The following is a 16,718-nucleotide window of genomic DNA, read 5'->3' as shown; positions in this document are numbered from 1 at the left end:
AAATTACTGGAATATTCAGCATTCATGTCGCTTCAAAGCAAGGGTTCCGTGGCTTAGTGGTTAAAGCGCCTGTCTAGTAAACAGGAGATCATGAGTTCGATTCTCATCGGAGCCTCGCTGTTATGTTACTTGAACTAGATTTCGTAGATATATAATATTGAAAAATTAAAATAATAGGGCAAAAGTTTCGATGAGATAATTTAGTTAATTTACTGAAATATTCTGCATTCATATCGCTTCAAAGCAAGGGCTCCGTGGCTTAGTGATTAAAGCGCCTGTCTTGTAAACAGGAGGTCATGAGTTCGATTCTCGTCGGAGCCTCGCTGTTATATTACTTGAACTAGATTTCGTAGCTATTAAATTTTGAAAAATTGAAAATAATTGTTGATTTAGATATGCATATATGCAAACAATAGTGTAAAAGTTCCGATGAGATAATTTAGTTAATTTACTGAAATATTCAGAATTCATATCACTTCAAAGCAAGGGCTCCGTGGCTTAGTGGTTTAAGCGCCTGTCTAGTAAACAGGAGATCATGAGTTCGATTCTCGTCGGAGCCTCGCTGTTAAGTTACCTGAACTAGACTTCGTAGCTATATAATTTTGAAAAATTAAAATAATAGGGCAAAAGTTCCGATGAGATAATTTAGTTAAATTACTGGAATATTCAGCATTCATGTCGCTTCAAAGCAAGGGCTCCGTGGCTTAATGGTTTAAGCGCCTGTCTAGTAAACAGGAGATCATGAGTTCGATTCTCGTCGGAGCCTCGCTGTTAAGTTACCTGAACTAGACTTCGTAGCTATATAATTTTGAAAAATTAAAATAATAGGGCAAAAGTTCCGATGAGATAATTTAGTTAAATTACTGGAATATTCAGCATTCATGTCGCTTCAAAGCTAGGGCTCCGTGGCTTAGTGGTTAAAGCGCCTGTCTAGTAAACAGGAGATCATGAGTTCGATTCTCGTCGGAGCCTCGCTGTTATATTACTTGAACTAGATTTCGTAGCTATTAAATTTTGAAAAATTGAAAATAATTGTTGATTTAGATATGCATATATGCAAACAATAGTGTAAAAGTTCCGATGAGATAATTTAGTTAATTTACTGAAATATTCAGAATTCATATCACTTCAAAGCAAGGGCTCCGTGGCTTAGTGGTTTAAGCGCCTGTCTAGTAAACAGGAGATCATGAGTTCGATTCTCGTCGGAGCCTCGCTGTTAAGTTACTTGAACTAGACTTCGTAGCTATATAATTTTGAAAAATTAAAATAATAGGGCAAAAGTTTCGATGAGATAAATTAGTTAATTTACTGAAATATTCTGCATTCAAGTCGCTTCAAAGCAAGGGCTCCGTGGCTTAGTGGTTAAAGCGCCTGTCTAGTAAACAGGAAATCATGAGTTCGATTCTCGTCGGAGCCTCGCTGTTATGTTACTTGAACTAGATTTCGTAGCTATATAATATTGAAAAATTAAAATAATAGGGCAAAAGTTTCGATGAGATAAATTAGTTAATTTACTGAAATATTCTGCATTCATATCGCTTCAAAGCAAGGGCTCCATGGCTTAGTGTTTAAAGCGCCTGTCTTGTAAACAGGAGGTCATGAGTTCGATTCTCGTCGGAGCCTCGCTGTTATATTACTTGAACTAGATTTCGTAGCTATTAAATTTTGAAAAATTGAAAATAATTGTTGATTTAGATATGCATATATGCAAACAATAGTGTAAAAGTTCCGATGAGATAATTTAGTTAATTTACTGAAATATTCAGAATTCATATCACTTCAAAGCAAGGGCTCCGTGGCTTAGTGGTTTAAGCGCCTGTCTAGTAAACAGGAGATCATGAGTTCGATTCTCGTCGGAGCCTCGCTGTTAAGTTACCTGAACTAGACTTCGTAGCTATATAATTTTGAAAAATTAAAATAATAGGGCAAAAGTTCCGATGAGATAATTTAGTTAAATTACTGGAATATTCAGCATTCATGTCGCTTGAAAGCAAGGGCTCCGTGGCTTAGTGGTTAAAGCGCCTGTCTAGTAAACAGGAGATCATGAGTTCGATTCTCGTCGGAGCCTCGCTGTTATGTTACTTGAACTAGATTTCGTAGCTATATAATTTTGAAAAATTAAAATAATAGGGCAAAAGTTTCGATGAGATAAATTAGTTAATTTACTGAAATATTCTGCATTCAAGTCGCTTCAAAGCAAGGGCTCCGTGGCTTAGTGGTTAAAGCGCCTGTCTAGTAAACAGGAAATCATGAGTTCGATTCTCGTCGGAGCCTCGCTGTTATGTTACTTGAACTAGATTTCGTAGCTATATAATATTGAAAAATTAAAATAATAGGGCAAAAGTTTCGATGAGATAAATTAGTTAATTTACTGAAATATTCTGCATTCATATCGCTTCAAAGCAAGGGCTCCGTGGCTTAGTGTTTAAAGCGCCTGTCTTGTAAACAGGAGGTCATGAGTTCGATTCTCGTCGGAGCCTCGCTGTTATATTACTTGAACTAGATTTCGTAGCTATTAAATTTTGAAAAATTGAAAATAATTGTTGATTTAGATATGCATATATGCAAACAATAGTGTAAAAGTTCCGATGAGATAATTTAGTTAATTTACTGAAATATTCAGAATTCATATCACTTCAAAGCAAGGGCTCCGTGGCTTAGTGGTTTAAGCGCCTGTCTAGTAAACAGGAGATCATGAGTTCGATTCTCGTCGGAGCCTCGCTGTTAAGTTACCTGAACTAGACTTCGTAGCTATATAATTTTGAAAAATTAAAATAATAGGGCAAAAGTTCCGATGAGATAATTTAGTTAAATTACTGGAATATTCAGCATTCATGTCGCTTCAAAGCTAGGGCTCCGTGGCTTAGTGGTTAAAGCGCCTGTCTAGTAAACAGGAGATCATGAGTTCGATTCTCGTCGGAGCCTCGCTGTTATATTACTTGAACTAGATTTCGTAGCTATTAAATTTTGAAAAATTGAAAATAATTGTTGATTTAGATATGCATATATGCAAACAATAGTGTAAAAGTTCCGATGAGATAATTTAGTTAATTTACTGAAATATTCAGAATTCATATCACTTCAAAGCAAGGGCTCCGTGGCTTAGTGGTTTAAGCGCCTGTCTAGTAAACAGGAGATCATGAGTTCGATTCTCGTCGGAGCCTCGCTGTTAAGTTACTTGAACTAGACTTCGTAGCTATATAATTTTGAAAGATTAAAATAATAGGGCAAAAGTTTCGATGAGATAAATTAGTTAATTTACTGAAATATTCTGCATTACAGTCGCTTCAAAGCAAGGGCTCCGTGGCTTAGTGGTTAAAGCGCCTGTCTAGTAAACAGGAAATCATGAGTTCGATTCTCGTCGGAGCCTCGCTGTTATGTTACTTGAACTAGATTTCGTAGCTATATAATATTGAAAAATTAAAATAATAGGGCAAAAGTTTCGATGAGATAAATTAGTTAATTTACTGAAATATTCTGCATTCATATCGCTTCAAAGCAAGGGCTCCATGGCTTAGTGTTTTAAGCGCCTGTCTTGTAAACAGGAGGTCATGAGTTCGATTCTCGTCGGAGCCTCGCTGTTATATTACTTGAACTAGATTTCGTAGCTATTAAATTTTGAAAAATTGAAAATAATTGTTGATTTAGATATGCATATATGCAAACAATAGTGTAAAAGTTCCGATGAGATAATTTAGTTAATTTACTGAAATAGTCAGAATTCATATCACTTCAAAGCAAGGGCTCCGTGGCTTAGTGGTTTAAGCGCCTGTCTAGTAAACAGGAGATCATGAGTTCGATTCTCGTCGGAGCCTCGCTGTTAAGTTACCTGAACTAGACTTCGTAGCTATATAATTTTGAAAAATTAAAATAATAGGGCAAAAGTTCCGATGAGATAATTTAGTTAAATTACTGGAATATTCAGCATTCATGTCCCTTCAAAGCAAGGGCTCCGTGGCTTAGTGGTTAAAGCGCCTGTCTAGTAAACAGGAGATCATGAGTTCGATTCTCGTCGGAGCCTCGCTGTTATGTTACTTGAACTAGATTTCGTAGCTATATAATTTTGAAAAATTAAAATAATAGGGCAAAAGTTTCGATGAGATAATTTAGTTAATTTACTGAAATATTCTGCATTCATATCGCTTCAATGCAAGGGCTCTGTGGCTTAGTGGTTAAAGCGCCTGTCTTGTAAACAGGAGATCATGAGTTCGATTCTCGTCGGAGCCTCGCTGTTATATTACTTGAACTAGATTTCGTAGCTATTAAATTTTGAAAAATTAAAATAATAGGGCAAAAGTTCCGATGAGATAATTTAGTTAAATTACTGGAATATTCAGCATTCATGTCGCTTCAAAGCAAGGGTTCCGTGGCTTAGTGGTTAAAGCGCCTGTCTAGTAAACAGGAGATCATGAGTTCGATTCTCATCGGAGCCTCGCTGTTATGTTACTTGAACTAGATTTCGTAGATATATAATATTGAAAAATTAAAATAATAGGGCAAAAGTTTCGATGAGATAATTTAGTTAATTTACTGAAATATTCTGCATTCATATCGCTTCAAAGCAAGGGCTCCGTGGCTTAGTGATTAAAGCGCCTGTCTTGTAAACAGGAGGTCATGAGTTCGATTCTCGTCGGAGCCTCGCTGTTATATTACTTGAACTAGATTTCGTAGCTATTAAATTTTGAAAAATTGAAAATAATTGTTGATTTAGATATGCATATATGCAAACAATAGTGTAAAAGTTCCGATGAGATAATTTAGTTAATTTACTGAAATATTCAGAATTCATATCACTTCAAAGCAAGGGCTCCGTGGCTTAGTGGTTAAAGCGCCTGTCTAGTAAACAGGAGATCATGAGTTCGATTCTCGTCGGAGCCTCGCTGTTATATTACTTGAACTAGATTTCGTAGCTATTAAATTTTGAAAAATTGAAAATAATTGTTGATTTAGATATGCATATATGCAAACAATAGTGTAAAAGTTCCGATGAGATAATTTAGTTAATTTACTGAAATATTCAGAATTCATATCACTTCAAAGCAAGGGCTCCGTGGCTTAGTGGTTTAAGCGCCTGTCTAGTAAACAGGAGATCATGAGTTCGATTCTCGTCGGAGCCTCGCTGTTAAGTTACTTGAACTAGACTTCGTAGCTATATAATTTTGAAAGATTAAAATAATAGGGCAAAAGTTTCGATGAGATAAATTAGTTAATTTACTGAAATATTCTGCATTACAGTCGCTTCAAAGCAAGGGCTCCGTGGCTTAGTGGTTAAAGCGCCTGTCTAGTAAACAGGAAATCATGAGTTCGATTCTCGTCGGAGCCTCGCTGTTATGTTACTTGAACTAGATTTCGTAGCTATATAATATTGAAAAATTAAAATAATAGGGCAAAAGTTTCGATGAGATAAATTAGTTAATTTACTGAAATATTCTGCATTCATATCGCTTCAAAGCAAGGGCTCCATGGCTTAGTGTTTAAAGCGCCTGTCTTGTAAACAGGAGGTCATGAGTTCGATTCTCGTCGGAGCCTCGCTGTTATATTACTTGAACTAGATTTCGTAGCTATTAAATTTTGAAAAATTGAAAATAATTGTTGATTTAGATATGCATATATGCAAACAATAGTGTAAAAGTTCCGATGAGATAATTTAGTTAATTTACTGAAATAGTCAGAATTCATATCACTTCAAAGCAAGGGCTCCGTGGCTTAGTGGTTTAAGCGCCTGTCTAGTAAACAGGAGATCATGAGTTCGATTCTCGTCGGAGCCTCGCTGTTAAGTTACCTGAACTAGACTTCGTAGCTATATAATTTTGAAAAATTAAAATAATAGGGCAAAAGTTCCGATGAGATAATTTAGTTAAATTACTGGAATATTCAGCATTCATGTCCCTTCAAAGCAAGGGCTCCGTGGCTTAGTGGTTAAAGCGCCTGTCTAGTAAACAGGAGATCATGAGTTCGATTCTCGTCGGAGCCTCGCTGTTATGTTACTTGAACTAGATTTCGTAGCTATATAATTTTGAAAAATTAAAATAATAGGGCAAAAGTTTCGATGAGATAATTTAGTTAATTTACTGAAATATTCTGCATTCATATCGCTTCAATGCAAGGGCTCTGTGGCTTAGTGGTTAAAGCGCCTGTCTTGTAAACAGGAGATCATGAGTTCGATTCTCGTCGGAGCCTCGCTGTTATATTACTTGAACTAGATTTCGTAGCTATTAAATTTTGAAAAATTAAAATAATAGGGCAAAAGTTCCGATGAGATAATTTAGTTAAATTACTGGAATATTCAGCATTCATGTCGCTTCAAAGCAAGGGTTCCGTGGCTTAGTGGTTAAAGCGCCTGTCTAGTAAACAGGAGATCATGAGTTCGATTCTCATCGGAGCCTCGCTGTTATGTTACTTGAACTAGATTTCGTAGATATATAATATTGAAAAATTAAAATAATAGGGCAAAAGTTTCGATGAGATAATTTAGTTAATTTACTGAAATATTCTGCATTCATATCGCTTCAAAGCAAGGGCTCCGTGGCTTAGTGATTAAAGCGCCTGTCTTGTAAACAGGAGGTCATGAGTTCGATTCTCGTCGGAGCCTCGCTGTTATATTACTTGAACTAGATTTCGTAGCTATTAAATTTTGAAAAATTGAAAATAATTGTTGATTTAGATATGCATATATGCAAACAATAGTGTAAAAGTTCCGATGAGATAATTTAGTTAATTTACTGAAATATTCAGAATTCATATCACTTCAAAGCAAGGGCTCCGTGGCTTAGTGGTTTAAGCGCCTGTCTAGTAAACAGGAGATCATGAGTTCGATTCTCGTCGGAGCCTCGCTGTTAAGTTACCTGAACTAGACTTCGTAGCTATATAATTTTGAAAAATTAAAATAATAGGGCAAAAGTTCCGATGAGATAATTTAGTTAAATTACTGGAATATTCAGCATTCATGTCGCTTCAAAGCAAGGGCTCCGTGGCTTAATGGTTTAAGCGCCTGTCTAGTAAACAGGAGATCATGAGTTCGATTCTCGTCGGAGCCTCGCTGTTAAGTTACCTGAACTAGACTTCGTAGCTATATAATTTTGAAAAATTAAAATAATAGGGCAAAAGTTCCGATGAGATAATTTAGTTAAATTACTGGAATATTCAGCATTCATGTCCCTTCAAAGCAAGGGCTCCGTGGCTTAGTGGTTAAAGCGCCTGTCTAGTAAACAGGAGATCATGAGTTCGATTCTCGTCGGAGCCTCGCTGTTATGTTACTTGAACTAGATTTCGTAGCTATATAATTTTGAAAAATTAAAATAATAGGGCAAAAGTTTCGATGAGATAATTTAGTTAATTTACTGAAATATTCTGCATTCATATCGCTTCAATGCAAGGGCTCTGTGGCTTAGTGGTTAAAGCGCCTGTCTTGTAAACAGGAGATCATGAGTTCGATTCTCGTCGGAGCCTCGCTGTTATATTACTTGAACTAGATTTCGTAGCTATTAAATTTTGAAAAATTAAAATAATAGGGCAAAAGTTCCGATGAGATAATTTAGTTAAATTACTGGAATATTCAGCATTCATGTCGCTTCAAAGCAAGGGTTCCGTGGCTTAGTGGTTAAAGCGCCTGTCTAGTAAACAGGAGATCATGAGTTCGATTCTCATCGGAGCCTCGCTGTTATGTTACTTGAACTAGATTTCGTAGATATATAATATTGAAAAATTAAAATAATAGGGCAAAAGTTTCGATGAGATAATTTAGTTAATTTACTGAAATATTCTGCATTCATATCGCTTCAAAGCAAGGGCTCCGTGGCTTAGTGATTAAAGCGCCTGTCTTGTAAACAGGAGGTCATGAGTTCGATTCTCGTCGGAGCCTCGCTGTTATATTACTTGAACTAGATTTCGTAGCTATTAAATTTTGAAAAATTGAAAATAATTGTTGATTTAGATATGCATATATGCAAACAATAGTGTAAAAGTTCCGATGAGATAATTTAGTTAATTTACTGAAATATTCAGAATTCATATCACTTCAAAGCAAGGGCTCCGTGGCTTAGTGGTTTAAGCGCCTGTCTAGTAAACAGGAGATCATGAGTTCGATTCTCGTCGGAGCCTCGCTGTTAAGTTACCTGAACTAGACTTCGTAGCTGTATAATTTTGAAAAATTAAAATAATAGGGCAAAAGTTCCGATGAGATAATTTAGTTAAATTACTGGAATATTCAGCATTCATGTCGCTTCAAAGCAAGGGATCCGTGGCTTAATGGTTTAAGCGCCTGTCTAGTAAACAGGAGATCATGAGTTCGATTCTCGTCGGAGCCTCGCTGTTAAGTTACCTGAACTAGACTTCGTAGCTATATAATTTTGAAAAATTAAAATAATAGGGCAAAAGTTCCGATGAGATAATTTAGTTAAATTACTGGAATATTCAGCATTCATGTCGCTTCAAAGCTAGGGCTCCGTGGCTTAGTGGTTAAAGCGCCTGTCTAGTAAACAGGAGATCATGAGTTCGATTCTCGTCGGAGCCTCGCTGTTATATTACTTGAACTAGATTTCGTAGCTATTAAATTTTGAAAAATTGAAAATAATTGTTGATTTAGATATGCATATATGCAAACAATAGTGTAAAAGTTCCGATGAGATAATTTAGTTAATTTACTGAAATATTCAGAATTCATATCACTTCAAAGCAAGGGCTCCGTGGCTTAGTGGTTTAAGCGCCTGTCTAGTAAACAGGAGATCATGAGTTCGATTCTCGTCGGAGCCTCGCTGTTAAGTTACCTGAACTAGACTTCGTAGCTATATAATTTTGAAAAATTAAAATAATAGGGCAAAAGTTCCGATGAGATAATTTAGTTAAATTACTGGAATATTCAGCATTCATGTCGCTTCAAAGCTAGGGCTCCGTGGCTTAGTGGTTAAAGCGCCTGTCTAGTAAACAGGAGATCATGAGTTCGATTCTCGTCGGAGCCTCGCTGTTATATTACTTGAACTAGATTTCGTAGCTATTAAATTTTGAAAAATTGAAAATAATTGTTGATTTAGATATGCATATATGCAAACAATAGTGTAAAAGTTCCGATGAGATAATTTAGTTAATTTACTGAAATATTCAGAATTCATATCACTTCAAAGCAAGGGCTCCGTGGCTTAGTGGTTTAAGCGCCTGTCTAGTAAACAGGAGATCATGAGTTCGATTCTCGTCGGAGCCTCGCTGTTAAGTTACTTGAACTAGACTTCGTAGCTATATAATTTTGAAAAATTAAAATAATAGGGCAAAAGTTTCGATGAGATAAATTAGTTAATTTACTGAAATATTCTGCATTACAGTCGCTTCAAAGCAAGGGCTCCGTGGCTTAGTGGTTAAAGCGCCTGTCTAGTAAACAGGAAATCATGAGTTCGATTCTCGTCGGAGCCTCGCTGTTATGTTACTTGAACTATATTTCGTAGCTATATAATATTGAAAAATTAAAATAATAGGGCAAAAGTTTCGATGAGATAAATTAGTTAATTTACTGAAATATTCTGCATTCATATCGCTTCAAAGCAAGGGCTCCATGGCTTAGTGTTTAAAGCGCCTGTCTTGTAAACAGGAGGTCATGAGTTCGATTCTCGTCGGAGCCTCGCTGTTATATTACTTGAACTAGATTTCGTAGCTATTAAATTTTGAAAAATTGAAAATAATAGTTGATTTAGATATGCATATATGCAAACAATAGTGTAAAAGTTCCGATGAGATAATTTAGTTAATTTACTGAAATAGTCAGAATTCATATCACTTCAAAGCAAGGGCTCCGTGGCTTAGTGGTTTAAGCGCCTGTCTAGTAAACAGGAGATCATGAGTTCGATTCTCGTCGGAGCCTCGCTGTTAAGTTACCTGAACTAGACTTCGTAGCTATATAATTTTGAAAAATTAAAATAATAGGGCAAAAGTTCCGATGAGATAATTTAGTTAAATTACTGGAATATTCAGCATTCATGTCGCTTCAAAGCAAGGGCTCCGTGGCTTAGTGGTTAAAGCGCCTGTCTAGTAAACAGGAGATCATGAGTTCGATTCTCGTCGGAGCCTCGCTGTTATGTTACTTGAACTAGATTTCGTAGCTATATAATTTTGAAAAATTAAAATAATAGGGCAAAAGTTTCGATGAGATAATTTAGTTAATTTACTGAAATATTCTGCATTCATATCGCTTCAATGCAAGGGCTCTGTGGCTTAGTGGTTAAAGCGCCTGTCTTGTAAACAGGAGATCATGAGTTCGATTCTCGTCGGAGCCTCGCTGTTATGTTACTTGAACTAGATTTCGTAGCTATATAATTTTGAAAAATTAAAATAATAGGGCAAAAGTTTCGATGAGATAATTTAGTTAATTTACTGAAATATTCTGCATTCATATCGCTTCAATGCAAGGGCTCTGTGGCTTAGTGGTTAAAGCGCCTGTCTTGTAAACAGGAGATCATGAGTTCGATTCTCGTCGGAGCCTCGCTGTTATATTACTTGAACTAGATTTCGTAGCTATTAAATTTTGAAAAATTAAAATAATAGGGCAAAAGTTCCGATGAGATAATTTAGTTAAATTACTGGAATATTCAGCATTCATGTCGCTTCAAAGCAAGGGTTCCGTGGCTTAGTGGTTAAAGCGCCTGTCTAGTAAACAGGAGATCATGAGTTCGATTCTCATCGGAGCCTCGCTGTTATGTTACTTGAACTAGATTTCGTAGATATATAATATTGAAAAATTAAAATAATAGGGCAAAAGTTTCGATGAGATAATTTAGTTAATTTACTGAAATATTCTGCATTCATATCGCTTCAAAGCAAGGGCTCCGTGGCTTAGTGATTAAAGCGCCTGTCTTGTAAACAGGAGGTCATGAGTTCGATTCTCGTCGGAGCCTCGCTGTTATATTACTTGAACTAGATTTCGTAGCTATTAAATTTTGAAAAATTGAAAATAATTGTTGATTTAGATATGCATATATGCAAACAATAGTGTAAAAGTTCCGATGAGATAATTTAGTTAATTTACTGAAATATTCAGAATTCATATCACTTCAAAGCAAGGGCTCCGTGGCTTAGTGGTTTAAGCGCCTGTCTAGTAAACAGGAGATCATGAGTTCGATTCTCGTCGGAGCCTCGCTGTTAAGTTACCTGAACTAGACTTCGTAGCTATATAATTTTGAAAAATTAAAATAATAGGGCAAAAGTTCCGATGAGATAATTTAGTTAAATTACTGGAATATTCAGCATTCATGTCGCTTCAAAGCAAGGGCTCCGTGGCTTAATGGTTTAAGCGCCTGTCTAGTAAACAGGAGATCATGAGTTCGATTCTCGTCGGAGCCTCGCTGTTAAGTTACCTGAACTAGACTTCGTAGCTATATAATTTTGAAAAATTAAAATAATAGGGCAAAAGTTCCGATGAGATAATTTAGTTAAATTACTGGAATATTCAGCATTCATGTCCCTTCAAAGCAAGGGCTCCGTGGCTTAGTGGTTAAAGCGCCTGTCTAGTAAACAGGAGATCATGAGTTCGATTCTCGTCGGAGCCTCGCTGTTATGTTACTTGAACTAGATTTCGTAGCTATATAATTTTGAAAAATTAAAATAATAGGGCAAAAGTTTCGATGAGATAATTTAGTTAATTTACTGAAATATTCTGCATTCATATCGCTTCAATGCAAGGGCTCTGTGGCTTAGTGGTTAAAGCGCCTGTCTTGTAAACAGGAGATCATGAGTTCGATTCTCGTCGGAGCCTCGCTGTTATATTACTTGAACTAGATTTCGTAGCTATTAAATTTTGAAAAATTAAAATAATAGGGCAAAAGTTCCGATGAGATAATTTAGTTAAATTACTGGAATATTCAGCATTCATGTCGCTTCAAAGCAAGGGTTCCGTGGCTTAGTGGTTAAAGCGCCTGTCTAGTAAACAGGAGATCATGAGTTCGATTCTCATCGGAGCCTCGCTGTTATGTTACTTGAACTAGATTTCGTAGATATATAATATTGAAAAATTAAAATAATAGGGCAAAAGTTTCGATGAGATAATTTAGTTAATTTACTGAAATATTCTGCATTCATATCGCTTCAAAGCAAGGGCTCCGTGGCTTAGTGATTAAAGCGCCTGTCTTGTAAACAGGAGGTCATGAGTTCGATTCTCGTCGGAGCCTCGCTGTTATATTACTTGAACTAGATTTCGTAGCTATTAAATTTTGAAAAATTGAAAATAATTGTTGATTTAGATATGCATATATGCAAACAATAGTGTAAAAGTTCCGATGAGATAATTTAGTTAATTTACTGAAATATTCAGAATTCATATCACTTCAAAGCAAGGGCTCCGTGGCTTAGTGGTTTAAGCGCCTGTCTAGTAAACAGGAGATCATGAGTTCGATTCTCGTCGGAGCCTCGCTGTTAAGTTACCTGAACTAGACTTCGTAGCTATATAATTTTGAAAAATTAAAATAATAGGGCAAAAGTTCCGATGAGATAATTTAGTTAAATTACTGGAATATTCAGCATTCATGTCGCTTCAAAGCAAGGGCTCCGTGGCTTAATGGTTTAAGCGCCTGTCTAGTAAACAGGAGATCATGAGTTCGATTCTCGTCGGAGCCTCGCTGTTAAGTTACCTGAACTAGACTTCGTAGCTATATAATTTTGAAAAATTAAAATAATAGGGCAAAAGTTCCGATGAGATAATTTAGTTAAATTACTGGAATATTCAGCATTCATGTCGCTTCAAAGCTAGGGCTCCGTGGCTTAGTGGTTAAAGCGCCTGTCTAGTAAACAGGAGATCATGAGTTCGATTCTCGTCGGAGCCTCGCTGTTATATTACTTGAACTAGATTTCGTAGCTATTAAATTTTGAAAAATTGAAAATAATTGTTGATTTAGATATGCATATATGCAAACAATAGTGTAAAAGTTCCGATGAGATAATTTAGTTAATTTACTGAAATATTCAGAATTCATATCACTTCAAAGCAAGGGCTCCGTGGCTTAGTGGTTTAAGCGCCTGTCTAGTAAACAGGAGATCATGAGTTCGATTCTCGTCGGAGCCTCGCTGTTAAGTTACTTGAACTAGACTTCGTAGCTATATAATTTTGAAAAATTAAAATAATAGGGCAAAAGTTTCGATGAGATAAATTAGTTAATTTACTGAAATATTCTGCATTCAAGTCGCTTCAAAGCAAGGGCTCCGTGGCTTAGTGGTTAAAGCGCCTGTCTAGTAAACAGGAAATCATGAGTTCGATTCTCGTCGGAGCCTCGCTGTTATGTTACTTGAACTAGATTTCGTAGCTATATAATATTGAAAAATTAAAATAATAGGGCAAAAGTTTCGATGAGATAAATTAGTTAATTTACTGAAATATTCTGCATTCATATCGCTTCAAAGCAAGGGCTCCATGGCTTAGTGTTTAAAGCGGCTGTCTTGTAAACAGGAGGTCATGAGTTCGATTCTCGTCGGAGCCTCGCTGTTATATTACTTGAACTAGATTTCGTAGCTATTAAATTTTGAAAAATTGAAAATAATTGTTGATTTAGATATGCATATATGCAAACAATAGTGTAAAAGTTCCGATGAGATAATTTAGTTAATTTACTGAAATATTCAGAATTCATATCACTTCAAAGCAAGGGCTCCGTGGCTTAGTGGTTTAAGCGCCTGTCTAGTAAACAGGAGATCATGAGTTCGATTCTCGTCGGAGCCTCGCTGTTAAGTTACCTGAACTAGACTTCGTAGCTATATAATTTTGAAAAATTAAAATAATAGGGCAAAAGTTCCGATGAGATAATTTAGTTAAATTACTGGAATATTCAGCATTCATGTCGCTTGAAAGCAAGGGCTCCGTGGCTTAGTGGTTAAAGCGCCTGTCTAGTAAACAGGAGATCATGAGTTCGATTCTCGTCGGAGCCTCGCTGTTATGTTACTTGAACTAGATTTCGTAGCTATATAATTTTGAAAAATTAAAATAATAGGGCAAAAGTTTCGATGAGATAAATTAGTTAATTTACTGAAATATTCTGCATTCAAGTCGCTTCAAAGCAAGGGCTCCGTGGCTTAGTGGTTAAAGCGCCTGTCTAGTAAACAGGAAATCATGAGTTCGATTCTCGTCGGAGCCTCGCTGTTATGTTACTTGAACTAGATTTCGTAGCTATATAATATTGAAAAATTAAAATAATAGGGCAAAAGTTTCGATGAGATAAATTAGTTAATTTACTGAAATATTCTGCATTCATATCGCTTCAAAGCAAGGGCTCCGTGGCTTAGTGTTTAAAGCGCCTGTCTTGTAAACAGGAGGTCATGAGTTCGATTCTCGTCGGAGCCTCGCTGTTATATTACTTGAACTAGATTTCGTAGCTATTAAATTTTGAAAAATTGAAAATAATTGTTGATTTAGATATGCATATATGCAAACAATAGTGTAAAAGTTCCGATGAGATAATTTAGTTAATTTACTGAAATATTCAGAATTCATATCACTTCAAAGCAAGGGCTCCGTGGCTTAGTGGTTTAAGCGCCTGTCTAGTAAACAGGAGATCATGAGTTCGATTCTCGTCGGAGCCTCGCTGTTAAGTTACCTGAACTAGACTTCGTAGCTATATAATTTTGAAAAATTAAAATAATAGGGCAAAAGTTCCGATGAGATAATTTAGTTAAATTACTGGAATATTCAGCATTCATGTCGCTTCAAAGCTAGGGCTCCGTGGCTTAGTGGTTAAAGCGCCTGTCTAGTAAACAGGAGATCATGAGTTCGATTCTCGTCGGAGCCTCGCTGTTATATTACTTGAACTAGATTTCGTAGCTATTAAATTTTGAAAAATTGAAAATAATTGTTGATTTAGATATGCATATATGCAAACAATAGTGTAAAAGTTCCGATGAGATAATTTAGTTAATTTACTGAAATATTCAGAATTCATATCACTTCAAAGCAAGGGCTCCGTGGCTTAGTGGTTTAAGCGCCTGTCTAGTAAACAGGAGATCATGAGTTCGATTCTCGTCGGAGCCTCGCTGTTAAGTTACTTGAACTAGACTTCGTAGCTATATAATTTTGAAAAATTAAAATAATAGGGCAAAAGTTTCGATGAGATAAATTAGTTAATTTACTGAAATATTCTGCATTACAGTCGCTTCAAAGCAAGGGCTCCGTGGCTTAGTGGTTAAAGCGCCTGTCTAGTAAACAGGAAATCATGAGTTCGATTCTCGTCGGAGCCTCGCTGTTATGTTACTTGAACTATATTTCGTAGCTATATAATATTGAAAAATTAAAATAATAGGGCAAAAGTTTCGATGAGATAAATTAGTTAATTTACTGAAATATTCTGCATTCATATCGCTTCAAAGCAAGGGCTCCATGGCTTAGTGTTTAAAGCGCCTGTCTTGTAAACAGGAGGTCATGAGTTCGATTCTCGTCGGAGCCTCGCTGTTATATTACTTGAACTAGATTTCGTAGCTATTAAATTTTGAAAAATTGAAAATAATAGTTGATTTAGATATGCATATATGCAAACAATAGTGTAAAAGTTCCGATGAGATAATTTAGTTAATTTACTGAAATAGTCAGAATTCATATCACTTCAAAGCAAGGGCTCCGTGGCTTAGTGGTTTAAGCGCCTGTCTAGTAAACAGGAGATCATGAGTTCGATTCTCGTCGGAGCCTCGCTGTTAAGTTACCTGAACTAGACTTCGTAGCTATATAATTTTGAAAAATTAAAATAATAGGGCAAAAGTTCCGATGAGATAATTTAGTTAAATTACTGGAATATTCAGCATTCATGTCGCTTCAAAGCAAGGGCTCCGTGGCTTAGTGGTTAAAGCGCCTGTCTAGTAAACAGGAGATCATGAGTTCGATTCTCGTCGGAGCCTCGCTGTTATGTTACTTGAACTAGATTTCGTAGCTATATAATTTTGAAAAATTAAAATAATAGGGCAAAAGTTTCGATGAGATAATTTAGTTAATTTACTGAAATATTCTGCATTCATATCGCTTCAATGCAAGGGCTCTGTGGCTTAGTGGTTAAAGCGCCTGTCTTGTAAACAGGAGATCATGAGTTCGATTCTCGTCGGAGCCTCGCTGTTATATTACTTGAACTAGATTTCGTAGCTATTAAATTTTGAAAAATTAAAATAATAGGGCAAAAGTTCCGATGAGATAATTTAGTTAAATTACTGGAATATTCAGCATTCATGTCGCTTCAAAGCAAGGGTTCCGTGGCTTAGTGGTTAAAGCGCCTGTCTAGTAAACAGGAGATCATGAGTTCGATTCTCATCGGAGCCTCGCTGTTATGTTACTTGAACTAGATTTCGTAGATATATAATATTGAAAAATTAAAATAATAGGGCAAAAGTTTCGATGAGATAATTTAGTTAATTTACTGAAATATTCTGCATTCATATCGCTTCAAAGCAAGGGCTCCGTGGCTTAGTGATTAAAGCGCCTGGCTTGTAAACAGGAGGTCATGAGTTCGATTCTCGTCGGAGCCTCGCTGTTATATTACTTGAACTAGATTTCGTAGCTATTAAATTTTGAAAAATTGAAAATAATTGTTGATTTAGATATGCATATATGCAAACAATAGTGTAAAAGTTCCGATGAGATAATTTAGTTAATTTACTGAAATATTCAGAATTCATATCACTTCAAAGCAAGGGCTCCGTGGCTTAGTGGTTTAAGCGCCTGTCTAGTAAACAGGAGATCATGAGTTCGATTCTCGTCGGAGCCTCGCTGTTAAGTTACC

At 36.0% G+C, this 16,718-nt stretch overlaps 76 non-coding genes across 76 annotated transcripts; all 76 read left to right on the top strand.

The window, feature by feature from the left end:
- Positions 1-42: 42 nt before the first annotated feature.
- On the top strand, positions 43-115 carry TRNAT-AGU (transfer RNA threonine (anticodon AGU)). The gene has a single exon. It is a non-coding gene; the product is annotated as a tRNA-Thr (tRNA).
- A 133-nt stretch (positions 116-248) lies between these two features.
- On the top strand, positions 249-321 carry TRNAT-UGU (transfer RNA threonine (anticodon UGU)). Its single transcript has one exon. It is a non-coding gene; the product is annotated as a tRNA-Thr (tRNA).
- Positions 322-487: 166 nt separating this feature from the next.
- TRNAT-AGU (transfer RNA threonine (anticodon AGU)) lies at positions 488-560 on the top strand. Its single transcript has one exon. It is a non-coding gene; the product is annotated as a tRNA-Thr (tRNA).
- A 133-nt stretch (positions 561-693) lies between these two features.
- On the top strand, positions 694-766 carry TRNAT-AGU (transfer RNA threonine (anticodon AGU)). The gene has a single exon. It is a non-coding gene; the product is annotated as a tRNA-Thr (tRNA).
- Positions 767-899: 133 nt separating this feature from the next.
- Positions 900-972, top strand: TRNAT-AGU (transfer RNA threonine (anticodon AGU)). The gene has a single exon. It is a non-coding gene; the product is annotated as a tRNA-Thr (tRNA).
- A 166-nt stretch (positions 973-1,138) lies between these two features.
- TRNAT-AGU (transfer RNA threonine (anticodon AGU)) lies at positions 1,139-1,211 on the top strand. The gene has a single exon. It is a non-coding gene; the product is annotated as a tRNA-Thr (tRNA).
- Positions 1,212-1,344: 133 nt separating this feature from the next.
- Positions 1,345-1,417, top strand: TRNAT-AGU (transfer RNA threonine (anticodon AGU)). Its single transcript has one exon. It is a non-coding gene; the product is annotated as a tRNA-Thr (tRNA).
- A 133-nt stretch (positions 1,418-1,550) lies between these two features.
- Positions 1,551-1,623, top strand: TRNAT-UGU (transfer RNA threonine (anticodon UGU)). The gene has a single exon. It is a non-coding gene; the product is annotated as a tRNA-Thr (tRNA).
- Positions 1,624-1,789: 166 nt separating this feature from the next.
- TRNAT-AGU (transfer RNA threonine (anticodon AGU)) lies at positions 1,790-1,862 on the top strand. Its single transcript has one exon. It is a non-coding gene; the product is annotated as a tRNA-Thr (tRNA).
- Positions 1,863-1,995: 133 nt separating this feature from the next.
- TRNAT-AGU (transfer RNA threonine (anticodon AGU)) lies at positions 1,996-2,068 on the top strand. Its single transcript has one exon. It is a non-coding gene; the product is annotated as a tRNA-Thr (tRNA).
- A 133-nt stretch (positions 2,069-2,201) lies between these two features.
- Positions 2,202-2,274, top strand: TRNAT-AGU (transfer RNA threonine (anticodon AGU)). Its single transcript has one exon. It is a non-coding gene; the product is annotated as a tRNA-Thr (tRNA).
- Positions 2,275-2,407: 133 nt separating this feature from the next.
- TRNAT-UGU (transfer RNA threonine (anticodon UGU)) lies at positions 2,408-2,480 on the top strand. The gene has a single exon. It is a non-coding gene; the product is annotated as a tRNA-Thr (tRNA).
- Positions 2,481-2,646: 166 nt separating this feature from the next.
- On the top strand, positions 2,647-2,719 carry TRNAT-AGU (transfer RNA threonine (anticodon AGU)). Its single transcript has one exon. It is a non-coding gene; the product is annotated as a tRNA-Thr (tRNA).
- Positions 2,720-2,852: 133 nt separating this feature from the next.
- TRNAT-AGU (transfer RNA threonine (anticodon AGU)) lies at positions 2,853-2,925 on the top strand. The gene has a single exon. It is a non-coding gene; the product is annotated as a tRNA-Thr (tRNA).
- Positions 2,926-3,091: 166 nt separating this feature from the next.
- Positions 3,092-3,164, top strand: TRNAT-AGU (transfer RNA threonine (anticodon AGU)). The gene has a single exon. It is a non-coding gene; the product is annotated as a tRNA-Thr (tRNA).
- A 133-nt stretch (positions 3,165-3,297) lies between these two features.
- Positions 3,298-3,370, top strand: TRNAT-AGU (transfer RNA threonine (anticodon AGU)). The gene has a single exon. It is a non-coding gene; the product is annotated as a tRNA-Thr (tRNA).
- A 133-nt stretch (positions 3,371-3,503) lies between these two features.
- Positions 3,504-3,576, top strand: TRNAT-UGU (transfer RNA threonine (anticodon UGU)). Its single transcript has one exon. It is a non-coding gene; the product is annotated as a tRNA-Thr (tRNA).
- A 166-nt stretch (positions 3,577-3,742) lies between these two features.
- On the top strand, positions 3,743-3,815 carry TRNAT-AGU (transfer RNA threonine (anticodon AGU)). Its single transcript has one exon. It is a non-coding gene; the product is annotated as a tRNA-Thr (tRNA).
- A 133-nt stretch (positions 3,816-3,948) lies between these two features.
- Positions 3,949-4,021, top strand: TRNAT-AGU (transfer RNA threonine (anticodon AGU)). Its single transcript has one exon. It is a non-coding gene; the product is annotated as a tRNA-Thr (tRNA).
- Positions 4,022-4,154: 133 nt separating this feature from the next.
- TRNAT-UGU (transfer RNA threonine (anticodon UGU)) lies at positions 4,155-4,227 on the top strand. Its single transcript has one exon. It is a non-coding gene; the product is annotated as a tRNA-Thr (tRNA).
- Positions 4,228-4,360: 133 nt separating this feature from the next.
- TRNAT-AGU (transfer RNA threonine (anticodon AGU)) lies at positions 4,361-4,433 on the top strand. Its single transcript has one exon. It is a non-coding gene; the product is annotated as a tRNA-Thr (tRNA).
- Positions 4,434-4,566: 133 nt separating this feature from the next.
- Positions 4,567-4,639, top strand: TRNAT-UGU (transfer RNA threonine (anticodon UGU)). The gene has a single exon. It is a non-coding gene; the product is annotated as a tRNA-Thr (tRNA).
- A 166-nt stretch (positions 4,640-4,805) lies between these two features.
- Positions 4,806-4,878, top strand: TRNAT-AGU (transfer RNA threonine (anticodon AGU)). Its single transcript has one exon. It is a non-coding gene; the product is annotated as a tRNA-Thr (tRNA).
- A 166-nt stretch (positions 4,879-5,044) lies between these two features.
- On the top strand, positions 5,045-5,117 carry TRNAT-AGU (transfer RNA threonine (anticodon AGU)). Its single transcript has one exon. It is a non-coding gene; the product is annotated as a tRNA-Thr (tRNA).
- A 133-nt stretch (positions 5,118-5,250) lies between these two features.
- TRNAT-AGU (transfer RNA threonine (anticodon AGU)) lies at positions 5,251-5,323 on the top strand. The gene has a single exon. It is a non-coding gene; the product is annotated as a tRNA-Thr (tRNA).
- Positions 5,324-5,456: 133 nt separating this feature from the next.
- TRNAT-UGU (transfer RNA threonine (anticodon UGU)) lies at positions 5,457-5,529 on the top strand. Its single transcript has one exon. It is a non-coding gene; the product is annotated as a tRNA-Thr (tRNA).
- A 166-nt stretch (positions 5,530-5,695) lies between these two features.
- Positions 5,696-5,768, top strand: TRNAT-AGU (transfer RNA threonine (anticodon AGU)). The gene has a single exon. It is a non-coding gene; the product is annotated as a tRNA-Thr (tRNA).
- A 133-nt stretch (positions 5,769-5,901) lies between these two features.
- Positions 5,902-5,974, top strand: TRNAT-AGU (transfer RNA threonine (anticodon AGU)). Its single transcript has one exon. It is a non-coding gene; the product is annotated as a tRNA-Thr (tRNA).
- Positions 5,975-6,107: 133 nt separating this feature from the next.
- On the top strand, positions 6,108-6,180 carry TRNAT-UGU (transfer RNA threonine (anticodon UGU)). The gene has a single exon. It is a non-coding gene; the product is annotated as a tRNA-Thr (tRNA).
- A 133-nt stretch (positions 6,181-6,313) lies between these two features.
- TRNAT-AGU (transfer RNA threonine (anticodon AGU)) lies at positions 6,314-6,386 on the top strand. The gene has a single exon. It is a non-coding gene; the product is annotated as a tRNA-Thr (tRNA).
- Positions 6,387-6,519: 133 nt separating this feature from the next.
- Positions 6,520-6,592, top strand: TRNAT-UGU (transfer RNA threonine (anticodon UGU)). The gene has a single exon. It is a non-coding gene; the product is annotated as a tRNA-Thr (tRNA).
- Positions 6,593-6,758: 166 nt separating this feature from the next.
- Positions 6,759-6,831, top strand: TRNAT-AGU (transfer RNA threonine (anticodon AGU)). Its single transcript has one exon. It is a non-coding gene; the product is annotated as a tRNA-Thr (tRNA).
- Positions 6,832-6,964: 133 nt separating this feature from the next.
- Positions 6,965-7,037, top strand: TRNAT-AGU (transfer RNA threonine (anticodon AGU)). The gene has a single exon. It is a non-coding gene; the product is annotated as a tRNA-Thr (tRNA).
- A 133-nt stretch (positions 7,038-7,170) lies between these two features.
- Positions 7,171-7,243, top strand: TRNAT-AGU (transfer RNA threonine (anticodon AGU)). Its single transcript has one exon. It is a non-coding gene; the product is annotated as a tRNA-Thr (tRNA).
- Positions 7,244-7,376: 133 nt separating this feature from the next.
- TRNAT-UGU (transfer RNA threonine (anticodon UGU)) lies at positions 7,377-7,449 on the top strand. The gene has a single exon. It is a non-coding gene; the product is annotated as a tRNA-Thr (tRNA).
- Positions 7,450-7,582: 133 nt separating this feature from the next.
- TRNAT-AGU (transfer RNA threonine (anticodon AGU)) lies at positions 7,583-7,655 on the top strand. The gene has a single exon. It is a non-coding gene; the product is annotated as a tRNA-Thr (tRNA).
- Positions 7,656-7,788: 133 nt separating this feature from the next.
- Positions 7,789-7,861, top strand: TRNAT-UGU (transfer RNA threonine (anticodon UGU)). The gene has a single exon. It is a non-coding gene; the product is annotated as a tRNA-Thr (tRNA).
- Positions 7,862-8,027: 166 nt separating this feature from the next.
- On the top strand, positions 8,028-8,100 carry TRNAT-AGU (transfer RNA threonine (anticodon AGU)). Its single transcript has one exon. It is a non-coding gene; the product is annotated as a tRNA-Thr (tRNA).
- A 339-nt stretch (positions 8,101-8,439) lies between these two features.
- TRNAT-AGU (transfer RNA threonine (anticodon AGU)) lies at positions 8,440-8,512 on the top strand. The gene has a single exon. It is a non-coding gene; the product is annotated as a tRNA-Thr (tRNA).
- Positions 8,513-8,678: 166 nt separating this feature from the next.
- TRNAT-AGU (transfer RNA threonine (anticodon AGU)) lies at positions 8,679-8,751 on the top strand. Its single transcript has one exon. It is a non-coding gene; the product is annotated as a tRNA-Thr (tRNA).
- Positions 8,752-8,884: 133 nt separating this feature from the next.
- On the top strand, positions 8,885-8,957 carry TRNAT-AGU (transfer RNA threonine (anticodon AGU)). The gene has a single exon. It is a non-coding gene; the product is annotated as a tRNA-Thr (tRNA).
- A 166-nt stretch (positions 8,958-9,123) lies between these two features.
- TRNAT-AGU (transfer RNA threonine (anticodon AGU)) lies at positions 9,124-9,196 on the top strand. The gene has a single exon. It is a non-coding gene; the product is annotated as a tRNA-Thr (tRNA).
- Positions 9,197-9,329: 133 nt separating this feature from the next.
- TRNAT-AGU (transfer RNA threonine (anticodon AGU)) lies at positions 9,330-9,402 on the top strand. Its single transcript has one exon. It is a non-coding gene; the product is annotated as a tRNA-Thr (tRNA).
- A 133-nt stretch (positions 9,403-9,535) lies between these two features.
- On the top strand, positions 9,536-9,608 carry TRNAT-UGU (transfer RNA threonine (anticodon UGU)). Its single transcript has one exon. It is a non-coding gene; the product is annotated as a tRNA-Thr (tRNA).
- A 166-nt stretch (positions 9,609-9,774) lies between these two features.
- Positions 9,775-9,847, top strand: TRNAT-AGU (transfer RNA threonine (anticodon AGU)). The gene has a single exon. It is a non-coding gene; the product is annotated as a tRNA-Thr (tRNA).
- Positions 9,848-9,980: 133 nt separating this feature from the next.
- Positions 9,981-10,053, top strand: TRNAT-AGU (transfer RNA threonine (anticodon AGU)). Its single transcript has one exon. It is a non-coding gene; the product is annotated as a tRNA-Thr (tRNA).
- A 133-nt stretch (positions 10,054-10,186) lies between these two features.
- On the top strand, positions 10,187-10,259 carry TRNAT-UGU (transfer RNA threonine (anticodon UGU)). The gene has a single exon. It is a non-coding gene; the product is annotated as a tRNA-Thr (tRNA).
- Positions 10,260-10,392: 133 nt separating this feature from the next.
- Positions 10,393-10,465, top strand: TRNAT-UGU (transfer RNA threonine (anticodon UGU)). Its single transcript has one exon. It is a non-coding gene; the product is annotated as a tRNA-Thr (tRNA).
- A 133-nt stretch (positions 10,466-10,598) lies between these two features.
- On the top strand, positions 10,599-10,671 carry TRNAT-AGU (transfer RNA threonine (anticodon AGU)). The gene has a single exon. It is a non-coding gene; the product is annotated as a tRNA-Thr (tRNA).
- A 133-nt stretch (positions 10,672-10,804) lies between these two features.
- On the top strand, positions 10,805-10,877 carry TRNAT-UGU (transfer RNA threonine (anticodon UGU)). Its single transcript has one exon. It is a non-coding gene; the product is annotated as a tRNA-Thr (tRNA).
- A 166-nt stretch (positions 10,878-11,043) lies between these two features.
- Positions 11,044-11,116, top strand: TRNAT-AGU (transfer RNA threonine (anticodon AGU)). The gene has a single exon. It is a non-coding gene; the product is annotated as a tRNA-Thr (tRNA).
- Positions 11,117-11,249: 133 nt separating this feature from the next.
- On the top strand, positions 11,250-11,322 carry TRNAT-AGU (transfer RNA threonine (anticodon AGU)). Its single transcript has one exon. It is a non-coding gene; the product is annotated as a tRNA-Thr (tRNA).
- A 133-nt stretch (positions 11,323-11,455) lies between these two features.
- TRNAT-AGU (transfer RNA threonine (anticodon AGU)) lies at positions 11,456-11,528 on the top strand. The gene has a single exon. It is a non-coding gene; the product is annotated as a tRNA-Thr (tRNA).
- A 133-nt stretch (positions 11,529-11,661) lies between these two features.
- Positions 11,662-11,734, top strand: TRNAT-UGU (transfer RNA threonine (anticodon UGU)). Its single transcript has one exon. It is a non-coding gene; the product is annotated as a tRNA-Thr (tRNA).
- Positions 11,735-11,867: 133 nt separating this feature from the next.
- On the top strand, positions 11,868-11,940 carry TRNAT-AGU (transfer RNA threonine (anticodon AGU)). The gene has a single exon. It is a non-coding gene; the product is annotated as a tRNA-Thr (tRNA).
- Positions 11,941-12,073: 133 nt separating this feature from the next.
- Positions 12,074-12,146, top strand: TRNAT-UGU (transfer RNA threonine (anticodon UGU)). The gene has a single exon. It is a non-coding gene; the product is annotated as a tRNA-Thr (tRNA).
- Positions 12,147-12,312: 166 nt separating this feature from the next.
- TRNAT-AGU (transfer RNA threonine (anticodon AGU)) lies at positions 12,313-12,385 on the top strand. The gene has a single exon. It is a non-coding gene; the product is annotated as a tRNA-Thr (tRNA).
- Positions 12,386-12,518: 133 nt separating this feature from the next.
- Positions 12,519-12,591, top strand: TRNAT-AGU (transfer RNA threonine (anticodon AGU)). Its single transcript has one exon. It is a non-coding gene; the product is annotated as a tRNA-Thr (tRNA).
- A 133-nt stretch (positions 12,592-12,724) lies between these two features.
- On the top strand, positions 12,725-12,797 carry TRNAT-AGU (transfer RNA threonine (anticodon AGU)). Its single transcript has one exon. It is a non-coding gene; the product is annotated as a tRNA-Thr (tRNA).
- Positions 12,798-12,963: 166 nt separating this feature from the next.
- TRNAT-AGU (transfer RNA threonine (anticodon AGU)) lies at positions 12,964-13,036 on the top strand. The gene has a single exon. It is a non-coding gene; the product is annotated as a tRNA-Thr (tRNA).
- A 133-nt stretch (positions 13,037-13,169) lies between these two features.
- On the top strand, positions 13,170-13,242 carry TRNAT-AGU (transfer RNA threonine (anticodon AGU)). Its single transcript has one exon. It is a non-coding gene; the product is annotated as a tRNA-Thr (tRNA).
- Positions 13,243-13,614: 372 nt separating this feature from the next.
- TRNAT-AGU (transfer RNA threonine (anticodon AGU)) lies at positions 13,615-13,687 on the top strand. Its single transcript has one exon. It is a non-coding gene; the product is annotated as a tRNA-Thr (tRNA).
- A 133-nt stretch (positions 13,688-13,820) lies between these two features.
- Positions 13,821-13,893, top strand: TRNAT-AGU (transfer RNA threonine (anticodon AGU)). The gene has a single exon. It is a non-coding gene; the product is annotated as a tRNA-Thr (tRNA).
- Positions 13,894-14,026: 133 nt separating this feature from the next.
- On the top strand, positions 14,027-14,099 carry TRNAT-AGU (transfer RNA threonine (anticodon AGU)). Its single transcript has one exon. It is a non-coding gene; the product is annotated as a tRNA-Thr (tRNA).
- Positions 14,100-14,232: 133 nt separating this feature from the next.
- On the top strand, positions 14,233-14,305 carry TRNAT-UGU (transfer RNA threonine (anticodon UGU)). Its single transcript has one exon. It is a non-coding gene; the product is annotated as a tRNA-Thr (tRNA).
- A 166-nt stretch (positions 14,306-14,471) lies between these two features.
- Positions 14,472-14,544, top strand: TRNAT-AGU (transfer RNA threonine (anticodon AGU)). Its single transcript has one exon. It is a non-coding gene; the product is annotated as a tRNA-Thr (tRNA).
- A 133-nt stretch (positions 14,545-14,677) lies between these two features.
- TRNAT-AGU (transfer RNA threonine (anticodon AGU)) lies at positions 14,678-14,750 on the top strand. Its single transcript has one exon. It is a non-coding gene; the product is annotated as a tRNA-Thr (tRNA).
- Positions 14,751-14,916: 166 nt separating this feature from the next.
- TRNAT-AGU (transfer RNA threonine (anticodon AGU)) lies at positions 14,917-14,989 on the top strand. The gene has a single exon. It is a non-coding gene; the product is annotated as a tRNA-Thr (tRNA).
- A 133-nt stretch (positions 14,990-15,122) lies between these two features.
- Positions 15,123-15,195, top strand: TRNAT-AGU (transfer RNA threonine (anticodon AGU)). The gene has a single exon. It is a non-coding gene; the product is annotated as a tRNA-Thr (tRNA).
- Positions 15,196-15,328: 133 nt separating this feature from the next.
- TRNAT-UGU (transfer RNA threonine (anticodon UGU)) lies at positions 15,329-15,401 on the top strand. The gene has a single exon. It is a non-coding gene; the product is annotated as a tRNA-Thr (tRNA).
- Positions 15,402-15,567: 166 nt separating this feature from the next.
- On the top strand, positions 15,568-15,640 carry TRNAT-AGU (transfer RNA threonine (anticodon AGU)). Its single transcript has one exon. It is a non-coding gene; the product is annotated as a tRNA-Thr (tRNA).
- Positions 15,641-15,773: 133 nt separating this feature from the next.
- TRNAT-AGU (transfer RNA threonine (anticodon AGU)) lies at positions 15,774-15,846 on the top strand. Its single transcript has one exon. It is a non-coding gene; the product is annotated as a tRNA-Thr (tRNA).
- A 133-nt stretch (positions 15,847-15,979) lies between these two features.
- TRNAT-UGU (transfer RNA threonine (anticodon UGU)) lies at positions 15,980-16,052 on the top strand. The gene has a single exon. It is a non-coding gene; the product is annotated as a tRNA-Thr (tRNA).
- Positions 16,053-16,185: 133 nt separating this feature from the next.
- TRNAT-AGU (transfer RNA threonine (anticodon AGU)) lies at positions 16,186-16,258 on the top strand. The gene has a single exon. It is a non-coding gene; the product is annotated as a tRNA-Thr (tRNA).
- A 133-nt stretch (positions 16,259-16,391) lies between these two features.
- Positions 16,392-16,464, top strand: TRNAT-UGU (transfer RNA threonine (anticodon UGU)). The gene has a single exon. It is a non-coding gene; the product is annotated as a tRNA-Thr (tRNA).
- A 166-nt stretch (positions 16,465-16,630) lies between these two features.
- Positions 16,631-16,703, top strand: TRNAT-AGU (transfer RNA threonine (anticodon AGU)). Its single transcript has one exon. It is a non-coding gene; the product is annotated as a tRNA-Thr (tRNA).
- The last annotated feature ends 15 nt before the right edge of the window (positions 16,704-16,718 follow it).

Source organism: Phalangium opilio, unplaced genomic scaffold (genome assembly GCF_054372755.1).
Source record: "Phalangium opilio isolate 3A_F unplaced genomic scaffold, DU_Popi_V2 ptg000092l_1, whole genome shotgun sequence".
NCBI classification, from domain to species: domain Eukaryota; kingdom Metazoa; phylum Arthropoda; class Arachnida; order Opiliones; family Phalangiidae; genus Phalangium; species Phalangium opilio.
The sequence above is the reverse complement of the archived record's forward strand: the minus strand, read 5'-3'. Positions and strand labels throughout refer to the sequence as shown.